At 35.4% G+C, this 14,254-nt stretch overlaps 1 pseudogene; it reads left to right on the top strand.

Moving 5' to 3' along the window:
• The first annotated feature begins 2,416 nt into the window (after positions 1-2,416).
• On the top strand, positions 2,417-2,506 carry LOC148353906 (U2 spliceosomal RNA; annotated as a pseudogene).
• The last annotated feature ends 11,748 nt before the right edge of the window (positions 2,507-14,254 follow it).

The following is a 14,254-nucleotide window of genomic DNA, read 5'->3' as shown; positions in this document are numbered from 1 at the left end:
CTATTGGCCAATAACGTTGCTGTTCTTTGAGTTCGCCCTCTTTAGCACGGATTTTTAATTTTGTAACTTAGGAGATTTAATAAAAAAGTAAAGCCCCTACGAGGGCTTTTAGAACAGGTGGTAATTCCTTATCTGAGATTCAGGTCCTCTCCTGTTTTACTTGCAAGTTGAAAACCCATTAAGTGTTTCGCTCCTTATTTTGAGTGTCTACTACGGTGTTTTTCAACCTATTTTGAGCCAGGACATATTTTTTTTATTTGAAAGATTTTGCGGCACACCACTAACCAAAAATGTCATAAAATGACACTGAACTGTATGTTTGATTACAATATAATTCATAATGCCCCCAGTTTTTACAGCACAGACACTTGACAATGACATAGTATTTGCAGACAATGATTCAAACATGTTTTATGAAATTTTAAGTTTTAAAAAGTGACATTGGATAATTTCTCTCGGCACACCCACGGCACAGTGGTTGAAAATCACTGGTCTACTAAACTATAAACTTAACAGTCACTAAATCATGTGCATTTCAATACATTGCACAATGGAAACCCAGACCAAATCAAAAATACATAAATGCTGGTTTATGTCAAAGCGTCCATTTCATAAAAGAGGTTTCGTGAGAAAATTGAGTGTTGCAATTCTTAAAATAAGGCAAACGTTTAATTTTCTGTTACGCAAACAAACAGAGAAAGTTATTTTTTTATTTTTACTATGAAAGGGGATTTGAAATTTTAACCTGTTACCCTAACAATATGTTTTTGTAATAAGCCTGCAGGTTTTCCCTCAATGAACCTCAAGTTTTCCCTCTATTTCGGACGCAAGATTCGACTTTCTCATTCATTCAGTCAGATGGCGAGATTTGGCATAGCATCTCATAGTTCCGCCTTCTGAATTTTTAAGGCAAAAAAATTATTCAACCTTACCCTCAGAGCGTTCATTGGTTTTGGTACTGAGAAGTCCGGTTTTCAAAATTGAGGTTGAAGACAGTTCCTTCGAAGGTTTTTCTTTTCAGAATACATTACAGACATAAATGAGCTTGAAGACAATTGCCGTAGCAATTCAGTTGTGAAAAGGCTCCCACATTTTACCAACACTCATAAGATCATTTAAAATCTATTAAAACGTAAACATACATTTAAATGTAACACTATCCTACTAATGACCGCCTCATCATTTTTACTTAAGCAGCTCAACCCTTAATGAGGAAATCATTTGTATTTTGTTAAAACGGATGAAAGCTGGACTTAATGCGATCTTCTCAGGAATGTACTTACTTTAGACATCTCCTCATAGATTGAAATTAGTGTTTCCTGTCTTCTATAGTGTATTCTATTTAAAGAAGTAAGATTATTTGATATATTTTAAAAACTAAAGTTACATAATTACGACAAAATAAATTGAGAACTTATAAATGAAGTATAAAATCTCGACGAAATATGGGCAGTGACATATTTTAAGACTACAACAGTCTCTATTATAAGTCCAGTATGTTTATTAACATTTTGTATCCGAGTTGTGAGACAGTCAAAAACAATGCTGGGACAGGCACTTTCTTCAAAGTTTTATTACAGAATACCCCGGGCACAAACGAACTACAGGACAATGGCTGTAAATTCAGAAGTGCACAGTCAAAATGGCTGACCATTACTTTTATACAAAAAGGGTGGTCCTTCAGGACCGAGAACCAAATAAAATGGCGTAACGCGGTTGACTCACCTCAAAACTAAAACAGTAAACTGGAGTTGAATATCCCCAAACAAGAATCTTTTGTTACAACAGGAACTGAAAAGACAAGCTCAATTTCTTTCTATAAAACACGGCTGAAATAATAGAGAAGTCAAATAATATTGACAGAATAAATGAATAAATATTAAAGTTGATACTCTCGATTTCACAATTCAGTACATATTAAATTGTTGATCATCACAACAAGTAATGTATATATTTATGTATAATACACACTCGAGTATTGCATGCAAATCTTTAATTAAAAATCAGTATACCTGTAGTATTTTGTTACACTTTTTCTCAGCTCAAACCGAGAATTACAAGTGACAAATGTTGTTGAACATGTGTGGCCATGTTTAAAATAATTTGTTAACAACGTAAACTATAAACACAATACCTCATACATCATATACATCATATTTACAATGTATTTATTTAATGTCTTGAAAAGTCCAATTGATCATCAGATACGGCAAGAATTGTTTCCCTGGTCTGGTTTCTTTGGAGTTATTTATATCTTTCAGGAAGATTTTCTATTTTCTCCATTCTCTATCATTCGTCTCTGGTACCATGAGTAAAAATAGTGTTATAATGACATAAAAGAAAATGTTTTTTTTCCTATGTTAACAATGTAATTTGTGGTCTATTAGTAAGTATTCCACACTCTCTTGCCATGATCTTTGATTTTTGCAATCCGGAGATGGAATAAGAGCTTGCTCTGTCCACTTCACGCATCGGCCCGGTATTGCAGTACCTCCGGGAACGGTGCATTCGCAATGATCGCAGCAAGGCTTTAGGGCTAGGACCTTAGCTTGGCCTTTTGGCTGAGAGTAAGTGTCTCAGTCTGATGCGAAAATTATAATTCATGCGTTTGCTACCTCCCGTCTCGATTACTGTAATGCACTACTCTCTGGCTTTGTAGCGTATTATGAACTGACCGATAACGGATAATGGATAATGAATAACGAAGATAGAACAATAACCCTTAAAATCCCCAAAACCCCACACTCTCTTCGCCGCCAATGTTTTCTGATTGTACGTTAATATACAACCACAAAACCTCATGTATGACTTGCAGACAAACTTTGGATTATTTTTTAGGTAAAAAAGTGTGCGTTATACACAAAATAATACTATAATTATTGGAATCAATTGTACTTATTATCCCGTCCCAAAAATATCTGCATGCAGCTAATCTGGTTTGATGTTGTATCAAGTGATTCTGACTCACAACTTTTCATCAAGTACACTTTTTTCAAGATGAACTTTAGTTGAGAAAGAGCATGTTGCGTTAACATGGACATGCGAAAACCTGATAATGAGCTCCGCGTCATTAATGCAAGTCATCGATCCTGCTCGAAATTTTGGGGAAGCGTCGGCTAGTTTGTTAGCCGTAGAGCACCCGAGCGGCGCATCCGTTAGCATAATCGATGAGGCACTCTGGCGTGTTTACAATATTCCAAATGTGTGCGGCTAATTGGCCGACGGTCAACTTGTGGTCGTCAATGCTGATCAGTCACCAGGAGTCCGGTTGAGCAAACGCTCCCGATCAAGTGTTAGCTTAGCCTTGTTTGCTTGAATTCTGACTTTGTCGAGTTGACCCATAGGTTTCCTGGTGGGTGTCCTGTGTTCTGACTCTGCTATATGTGGAGCTCCATCCACATACAGAAAGCAGAACTTTGTGCGTCTGCAGACTAATCCATCCACCGAATTTAGAAGCTATGTCAAAGAAATTCTGGAAAAAGTAAATTATATTTGCCGCATCAAGTTGAGTTAATGATAGGGACAAGGGAAGTAAAAAAGACACTCCATAGAAGAACAATATTGAATAACCGGTGCCAAAAACACAGTCCAAAAATGCAAGGCAAGATGAATACAAAGTCTAACTATTCATAAAGGAGGTGACAAGGGTTTTTTAGAGAGCTGTGCGGACGGGCAGGAACGTCTCAGATCTCACACTGGGGATCTGTCCAAACTGTCCTTAAATGCTAAAATTTAAATGAGCACAAGGTATCCTCATCCCCTGGCGTCCTTTAGTAAGCTTTGGCGCACTGAGACCACATGATTAGCACACAAAAACACCTTAAACCAACAAATGATCAAAAAGAAAACAGTTGGGTTAACAAAAACAAGTTTAGGTCAGAAATGGACTAACCCTGTATTCAGGTTTATTCAACCTAATGTCCTGTGTTGTTTTGCAGAAACAACCCCAATTAAGATTGTGTAATGTTTAAGTGTGATGTACAAAATAGTTCAGCAAAAAAATGAGTATTTTTCTCTAGAATAACTTGCCCACGTGTAGGTTTGTAATCAGGGAATGTTGCATCTACCATACTTGTGGGCCAGTACAGCCCTCTAAGATACTGTGTGATTAGGGGCTATTCATGTAAATATGACTCTATTGTAAAATGTGACTTATTAATAGTGGGGCTAAAATAGGCTCAATCAAACTCAATCAAAACGTCTTCCTCAAAAAAGGCACTAGGAAATTACATATATAACTAATATGCTAATTGAAAAAAAATATATTTAATCAGCGTTACCATTAAGAATGGCTCATGTATTTAAAGACTCCGATCATGTTAGTGTTTTATCATGTCAGTAAGAAAACATATGCTACCAATATAAAACACTTTCTTAAGATTTGTCGAACTGTTTGCATTTTTTACAAAATCACAATGGCCCATTTACTGGTAATTTTTCTTTGATATGGTCTGAGGTCTACTAAGGCGTTCTTTGAGGGCTACTTATGCTCGCCGGCCAACGTGGCGACCTGTGGCATAAAATAAGAATTTGAGTGCATGGCATCCATTTTATTGCCTCGATAGTTGTGGAGTAGCCATAAATCGGCCCAACAAATTTCATGCAACCAAGATGAAGTGTGAGCACAATTTAGTAAAAACAAAAGAAAAATTGGGCCAACAAATTCTTCCCCGAAGGTTTGCCTGTAACTGTTTTAAAGGACAACAAACAAAACAGCAGCTTCCAAGTAAAACTGGGCACTTGTGTGTATACGTGTTTTTCAATGCCACATGTTGTCTAAACTTTTTGATCGTCATCTATTGGCAAAAATGCTTACCACATTTTGTGGAATTGGTTCTTGAGCCCAACTTTACAAGATTGACAAGAAGTAGCTTGAATTGTTGTCCTATATGCTGACAAATATTACAGACAAAGACTTTGGTGCTAGTGTATTTTTGTTTGTTTGTGACAATGACATTCCGTGAGATTCATGTTCCCGAGTGCAGCGATTAGCAATTTGCCTAAAACGCAAAAGGTCCCTGGTTCGAGACTGGGTGGAAACATTTGTTGGCCTGGAGAGGGATGCGGGGCACCAGGCTGTACTTGCCCAAAACACACCAAAAGAAATGGTGCCCCTAAGACCCCAAAGGATCCACCCAACCACCCATTGAACTGTGTATTCATCGTTGATTGGCAACATGTAACGCAATGTTGGAAAACCAGCATCCTTCCCATAATAATATACAGACGCTCTCCTACTTATGACCATTCGACTTATGCAAAACTGTAGATACAAACATTTTTTTCGGGATGTTGAAAAATATCCGTACACTGCTGTAAGTTTGATTTTGTATTGTGTGCACCCTTGTCCAAGTACAGGACATTACTGTAGCAGCGTCAGCCATGCAAGGCCTGCTATCAGGGGCATTAGGGATTCAGTGTCTTGCCCAAGGACACTTTGACATATAACACGGAGGAGACGGGAATTGAACCTGCGACCTCTTGACGAGCGCTCTACCTCCTGAGCTAATGCCGCCCCCAAAATCTGGAAGTGATTGTCCAAATAATGCAAGACTGAGACACAGGAGAAAGGAGAGAGAGAGAGATAGTTAGAGAGAGAACCTACAGACAAATAGAAACCTAAGTGCATGATTGTGATCATCGCAAGCTGGCAAGGTCCTCCTGACTGTGCAGAGAGCAGGCAATGATTTTATGGCCCGTGTTGATTACTCTCTGCATGGTTGTCCAGTCTCCCGCTTTTTTCATAGTGTGGTAAATGTGATATATGAAAAAGAAAATCCTAAAAAAATTGAAGTTAAAAGCAAAATAACTTTAACACTGCATCAATAAAACCATTTAATATATTCTTTATTTTTCCATGATGTAACGTGAGGCACTGGCTCACCTGCCTCCCCTGACTGCATGTCACTGGTATGTAAAAATGTGCTTACATGTGTCTTAGGGAGAAGAAATCTGTTGCTCCTGGACTTCTGACATGAGGAAACACAGACACACACACACACACACACACACACACACACACACACACACACACACACACACACACACACACGGCACAAAGTGTCCTTCGCGCTGACATTGCTTTTCAATATTTCACGACATGCAGTGATTGCCATATGCCATCCTGTCATACACACTCATGCATACAGACACACTCGTACGTTCCCACGTACACAGTAAATATACCAGAGTTAAATATGCATTAGTAAAGTGTTCTTACTCCTCTGGTGTTCTTCTAACTATGGGCAGAGTAAAAGAGAACAGAATACTGTAACCTCCGGTGTAGTGAAAAAACAGACATCCCATAGGATTTACATGATCTCTCTCACATTATATTGCAAAAAATATTTTATAATTTGTTAGTGGATAATGTGTAGATGTATTTTCAAATTGTTTCCTTTATTTGTGTGTCATTTTAACAATTTTTAGGACGGCCTCCCCTCGAAATGTTGCTCATCTGTTCCTGGTTTTACAGTACTCCCTATCACTGATATCCACTGGTTCACCATAGATTTTGAATTGGAAGTCTTTGAATATGTGTTATTTTTTGTTAATGGAGTGAAATTATTTGTACAGTATTTGATTCTTTTCTGTCCGTGTGTTTTTGTGTGTGTTTACAAACGTTTTTGTGTGTCTTAACTACGTTTTTGTGTGTTTTTTACCTGCCTTTTTGTGCGCGTTTACGTTTTTGTGTGTGTTTATATATGTTTTTGTTTGTGTTAACGAAGGTTTTTGTGCTACTTACGTACCTTTTTGTGCATTTTTTACAGGTAGGTTTTTGCGCGTGTTTACATATGTTTTGTGCGTCTTAAGTACATTTTTGTGCATTTTTTACGTACATTTTTGTGGGTGTTTACATACGTTTTTGTGCGTCTTAAGTACGTTTTTTTACATATATTTTTGAACGTGTTTATTTATGTTTTTGTGTGTGTTTACGTACATATTGTGTTTGTGTTTGTATACGTTTTTGTGTGTATTTTACGTACGTTTTTGTGCATGGTTACATATGAATACTGAATGCTATTTTATTCTACTGTTTACTGTTAATTTTGGTCGCATGACAATAAAGACAACAAAGTGTAGGATAGATCTGTTGCTGGTGTGGTGCAATAAATATTACAATGTTCTATACAATTTTTTTGACAAGGAGTCATTCTGAAAATGTTTACTCTGACATGCCCACCTCCATGAATGTTAATGAAGGTGAGTTTGTGAATGAAACTGTTGATGAAGTTGCACATGGACATTTTGGTTTTGGCATTGGTATCAAGCCAAACGACTGTGTTTCTAATGTAAGTAGAAGAAGGTTACATGGCAAAGGATCACATCGATTCTACGTCATAGAAGCTCTAATAGTGGCAGGTCAAGCATGTACTCATCCAGGGTTCTGGCCAATGCTGACAGGTTGGTGTCTAGAGATTGTGATGTATTCTATCGAGTGAAACTCATTTAATATTGTTTTACAATAGACTTTTGTTGTGAGCAAAATACTTGAGGTAGAGTAGGCTTTGTCTACTTGACCAATTGTCTCAGGTTGTGAAAGTTGGATTCAATATATTAAACTCACTTTATATTGTTTACTGCTGATTGATATTACATATATTATATTCTTTACTGTTTATTTTTGTTATAAGTGTCGGATAAATCTGTGGCTGGTGAGGTGCAATAAATATGATTCTATATGGTTCTATAACTCAATTGCCTGTCTGTTCTTCTCTATTCAAATGACTCAAATACTGGTCAGGTCATTTCAAATTTTTTGACATACAACTGCTTTTTAAAGTAATGGAAATAGTCACCTACCCTGGCAACTAGTTACTTTTATTCTAGAGTTACTAACTCCCATACTTTTTATAGAAGTAGTGAGTAACTATCACTTATTGCTTCTCTAGTAACGTGCACAACACTGATGGTGACCAACGTCTTCAGCAGAAGCTGTTGTTCGATAACTCCAGACAAACTGGCGGGACGGACGTTAAGCCAGGGGCCCCTTTGTGTGTGTTGGGGCCGACCCTCTCTCGTTGCTGCTTTTGTTCACTAATGGCCGCCATAACTCACTTGCGCGCAAGTCAGTTGGCATGCACGCACACACATGCACGCTCAGGCTTTAATGTCTCGTGGAAACAAATGGCCTTCGATGGGCGGCTAAACGTCGGTTGCCATAGCAATAAGGTCAATCGATCACAAAGTATCGATTGTACATCGATCGCGTTCGGACAGCGAGTTGCAGGAATAGGCAACGAGGATTGTTGTGTGTTTGTGTGTGTGTTTGTGCGTGGACGTGTGTGTGTGGGTTTAACCGTTGGTATACTGTATGACGCAGGAATTCCGTTGCAGTGGTTTATGTGATTGTACCATCTTGTTTGCAGCACTGCCCATTTCATCTCTTAAAATAAATCTTGGTGAATTGCTCTTGCATATAATATAGTTTTTTTCGATTACAATAAAAAATCAAATACTTAGTATAAGCAAAATGATTTAACATGGCTAGTCATTTTACTTATTTGACTCATTTTATTGAATTGCACTCGCATATATTTTTTTTTATTACAATAACAAATAGAATACTTAAAATAAGATAAATAATTAAACATGGATGGTCAATTTACTTATTTTACTCCTTTTATTTATTAGAATAAATCTTTCTAAAAATCTAAAACTTATCAATTGCACTAGCAGATAATTATGTTATTTTTTTACCCATTAAAATTTTAAATTGAATACTTAAAATGAGCAAAACGATTTGATATGTTTGGTAATTTTCCTGATATGACAAAAGCTATTCTTAAAATTGATCTTGGAGAACTGCACTTGCATATGATTTAGTAAATTATTTTTTATCACATTTAAAAATAGAATGTTTAAAATGAGCAAAACGGTTTAACATGGTTGGTAATTTCACTTATTTGAAGTGATATTTCCCCCCTAGTTAACTTAAATCATTTCTTAGAATAAATCTTGGTAAATTGTCTTTGCAGATAATTAAGTTGATTTGTATCTCTTTAAAATAAAATTAAAAACTTAAAATAACTAAAATGATATAAAATGGCTGGTCATTTTGCTCACTATAGGTGATTTTTTTATTTTCTTATTTTATTAAAACTACATCTTAAAATAAATCTTTGTTTTGCAGATGATCAAGTTCAGTTTTTCATATTGAATTTTAAAATAGAAGATAATAAAATGAGCAAAACAATTGACATTTTGCTCATTCAACATGATTAGTTTTCCTTATTTTACTTTAAAGGGTTATTAAAATGAATCTTTGTGAATTGCACTCACAGATGATATGTTTATTTTTTTGTATTAAAATTAAAAATAGAATACTTAAAACAAGGACAACATTTAACGGCTGATAATTTTTCCTGTTATTCTATTCTCATTTAACTAAAATGTATTGCCTGAAATAAAACATGGTCAACTGCACTTGCAAATATTAAGTCCATTTTCTCTATCAAAACAAAAAATAAAACGACCAAAATAACTAAAAAGGTTTAACAATGCTGCTTATTTTGCCTTTTTAGAGGGAGTGTGGTTTCCCCCTTATTTCACTGATACTATTTTTAGAAATACATCTTGGTGAACTACACTTGCTAATCATATTTTTTTTATTCAAATGAAATATAAATCACCTAAAATGACCCAAAATGCTTGTGTAGTGCAGTTCATTTTGCCTACTTAAAGTGATTATTTTCTCATTTCATTAAAACAATTTATAAAAATAAATCTTAGTAAACTGCACTAGCAGATAATTTATTTAAAAAAATGTTTCTATTAAAATTGAGGATAGAATACCGGTACTTAAAATGAGAAAAAAAACCTTTATCAAGGCTGGTTATTTTCCTTAATTTAGGTGATATTTCGTCCTCATTTTACTATAATCATTTTTAAAAATAAATCTTGGTGAACTCCACTTGCAGATAATTTAGTTCATTGTTTAATTTTCAAATCAAAACTATAATACTTGAAATGAGCAGGTCCTTTTCATATATTTAAAGTGTTTTTTTTCTCATTTACTAAACTATGTCTTAAAATAAATCTTGGTGAACTGTACTTGCAGATAATTTACTCAGTTTTTTTTCCAATTAAAACAGTATTAAAATACTTAAAATAAGCAAAACCATCTAATATGGCAGGTCCTTTTTAAAGTGATTAAAAAAATATTTCACTAAATAAATTCTTAAAATAAATATTCGTATAAAACCAAAATCATTTTTAATAAAAACTAAATTATCCTCCATCAGAATATCATAATTTTCCTAAACTTAGATGTATTTTTCTGTCATCTCCATATTTTCCACCAGTTTGCAGTCGGAAAAAAAGCCTTGAGTTTTATCAGTACTTGCCAGACAAACGCTAGACAAAGGGCTGGTGTAAAGGAGAAGTTTTGTGTTATGTGTCATGGTCCCAATCCTAGTATAAAAGTGATTTTCAGCCATTTTGAGAACGCATTTGTCAAAATATACAGCAGGGTTGTGAAAGTCAAGTGGACGGAGGGCCAAATATAAATCCAGCTAAAGCGGAATGTTGGAGTGATCAAATCCAGACATTTTTTTTAAAATGACCCATGGGTCTAGTGAACCTAATTAAAGTTACTGGAAACCTAACATATCTGTTTATATTTGATAAATAAGGAAAACAATTATTGTGGCCCGGTCAGTAATCGTGAATTTTTAATAAGCACTAAAGACAAATTTACAGAAAATAAAAAGCCGGTCTTATAGAAGGCACCATCAGTAGCCTATAGTTTTTATGCTAGCAAAAATCGGCTAAGAAAAATAAAGCATTTTTTATCAATCACTCAACTGAAGTATTTTTTAAATAGAGTTGGATAGAAATATGATAAAAATAAATCAATTCACATCAAAAACAACACGTCATTCAAGGAGGAGTAATATACATTGAGATAAATTCACGACGATTCCAGGAGTAAGATACAATAATGAAAAAAGATCATCTCAGGGGCTGGAGAAAACCAGCTGGATATGTCCCGCATTGTTTTGTACCCCACATTGCCCAGAATATTCTGTTTCTATTTAATAAAAGTCTCAGTGGAACCGCTCAACTCCGGCGTTTGTTTTACCCATCTCACAACCTGGATGTTTAACAAACATCAGAGGAAGAAATGTCATCCTCCATCACACTAAACTTAGACTGTGCAAGACTAAACACTTTTTTTACGTGTGATTGATGAAGTAGAAAAAAGGAAATCGGCGTCGCAAAGGAGCTGCATACCGTATGCCAACGACATTTACAAAAGTCAAGTATGTCATTGTGGTAAGAACTGTGCAACACCAGGTGAACCTTCAAAAGCACATTAGCGAAAGTCGGTGGTCGCCAGGGTTACTGAACAGGTAGCAGCATCTGAAAGCTACCTTCGCTCTTAAGTTGGGGGAGTGGCGGAGCTTTTTCGTCAGCGCCTTCCATTAAAGCCAACGCTTGTTGCTAACAGCGCCAACGAGTCCCCCGACAAAGTGCTCCCCTGCTGAGCTCCGTCATGAGCTGTGCTCCCTCACGTGCTACAGAAAATAAAAAAAACAAGTGTTTGAGGCCTTAATGCTGCACCGGAGCGGATCACCCCCAAACGGTATGCTGCGCGAAGGCCTCATCATACCTACATCTTGATAAATAATGCATCGAATGCGCTTGTTGAAAATTTCCCGAGGGCTCAATCAAGCATCTTGCCTCGACAAGTCTGCGCTTCATGCTCACTGCTTCGTTTGAAAACAACCAAAGTGCAAATGTCTGTAATGCCTGCTGGCACTAGGTATGTTTAAATTCAGTAAATAGTTGAAAATCTATAATCCGTTTCCATGACTAGGAACAAGAGTTAACTCCACTTTGAACAACAATGCACAAGTGAACTAGTAGACATTTTGTATTTGGTTTTCGACAATAGGGGATGGGAGTGCAGTTTGAGGTGTCCATAAAAAGTAAAATGACATATTTTCCTCTATTAAATATGTATTTAACAATGCCTAACTAAGTTCAAAGAGCATTTATGTATTTTTTCCAATGTGCCTATCTGTTCCAAAAATGAAAGAGGAAGAGGTTATTTGAGTGCATCTAAGAGTTGTACTTAATTGCACATGCAACAAAATGAACTGTAATAAGGATTTCAGCCAGAAAATGGCGTCAACAAGTGAAATATTTGGAAGTTACGGACACCAACTTTAAAAATAAGACAGTTTTATTAATGCCAGTCACAACAATGCTGAGTCATGTCTTCATAGGTTTTGCTCCTAAGTTGTGTTGTAATTTAGAACTGTGTCAAAGCATGTAATTTCATGTTTTGTGAGTTTTTTTTTCATTTTTAATATTTTAATCAAGGTTATTCATTTGTTGGTAATTTTTGCACCTTATAATTATCCAGATATTTGAATATAGTTATCTACTCTATTTCAATGTATCCATTCATTTAGTTACCATACCGTCTCTACATTGTTTAAGGTGTAGTTCTGGGATACTGTTGGGAACAAGGCTTTGAGTCTCAAACCACAAGCAGGATTCAGTCCACACAAAAGCCTGGCTTGAAGCGAGAAATACAGGCATTTTCCACTGAATTATGTTTTGATTTTGTCATGGCCCGCTGTGTTCCGCCCCTTTGATATATAAATGATAGTCAGCCATTTTGAAAGCAAGTCAGTCCGTGTTAATTTGTAATAAAGTCCAGTTATTGAACATCATTTGCTCATTTTAATTATTCATAAAAAAAATAGAATATATATATATATATATATATATATATATATATATATATATATATATATATATATATATATATATATACAGTATATATATATATAATTAGATGTGTTTGCTTTTTTATTTATTTATGTATTTATTTTTTTATTTGTTATTTTACTCAAAAAACAGGATAAAAAAGGTAGTAAACCCTCCAAAGCAGGTAAAAATATAGCATAATTTTGAATCACAGCACTATAATTGAGCAAAATCAACCACGGTGACCAAAAAATGATAAAATAAGAATTTTATGCTCTCAATTTAAAAAACAAATTAATTTAAGCTTAAAAACCTGAAATGAATAAACTAATTAATTTTTAAAAGTTTTCGACATATAAAAAATATAGCAATACTAGCAAGCAAAATCCACCACTGTGACCAAAAGTAATGAAAGAAAAATTGTATGCTCTCAATTTAAACAACACAAGCTTATAAACCCGTATAAAAAATGAATAAACTAATGAATTTTTCGACAAGTGCCTCAAGAATTTTTAATTAAATACGTATTCCTTGGCTCAAAAACAATTGGTAAACTCGAATTTTAGTAGAACTAAGAAAAATCTATTTTCAGATTTTGAAACCTCCTACCCCTGTACAGTACACATGCACTCACTTGTCATATGAAAGCACGGAATAAAGTGGGACCCAAAAAAAAACTGGGGTTCTCAGAGCTTACATTTTGGTTTGTAAGGCAAAGCAAAAAGCAAAGCAAAAAATGACCCAAGTGTTGGGTTTACCTGTTGAAAAGCATGCAAGCGAGTCCGGGATACAGTGCCGTTGAATCATGAATCAGCACCACGGCCTGAACAGCTCCACCAAGACTTCTTGATTGGAGCTCACAGTGTTCCTATTGAAGTGACCAACTTCAGCATGTCGAGTTCTTCCTCATTTCCACTTGAAAGGCGTCTTTGATGAAAGCAAGTTTAACCTTGACACCGGCAGAGCGGTCGGTCAAGCGGTAGGAATTAGATCCAAAGTCCGGCAGGTGCCTCAGGGGAGGCCTCACTATCCTCTGGGAACTTCTGCTCATCAGCAGTTTTGCTCAAGGGAGGTCAAGTCGCTTGCAATGCTAGTAAGTGTGTACAACTCATATATCATGCTCCAATTCATGATTAAACTTTGGGGAGAAAAAGTATATTTGTTTTATTTAGTGATTGTTATCGTTGGGCGTGTAACTGGAAAAAAGTACAATATTGAGTTATAGTTAATAGTTACTTAATATAAAAAGTAATTGTGTTTACATAAAAATGTAAAGTTTATTCTTTTTTTAAATTCTTCTTATTCTTTTTGTTATTGTATTTTTGATTTTGTGTCATTTCTCCATTTTTTTCTTTTTTTTCTCTTTATTTTTCTACTTTTTAAAGTCATTCTGTGCAAAATGTTACATCATAGTTGGTAATGTAGGGATTAAAGCAACCAAAACAACCTGAAGAGACGTTGGGCCCCCCAAAAGAGCCGGCTCTTTTTAATGATTCGACCAAAAGAAAACCCCAGCTCTCTAAAAATAGTC

The sequence above is a fragment of the Urocampus carinirostris genome, chromosome 13 (assembly GCF_059441175.1).
Source record: "Urocampus carinirostris isolate Australia breed hairy pipefish chromosome 13, RoL_Ucar_1.0, whole genome shotgun sequence".
NCBI classification, from domain to species: domain Eukaryota; kingdom Metazoa; phylum Chordata; class Actinopteri; order Syngnathiformes; family Syngnathidae; genus Urocampus; species Urocampus carinirostris.
The sequence above is the reverse complement of the archived record's forward strand: the minus strand, read 5'-3'. Positions and strand labels throughout refer to the sequence as shown.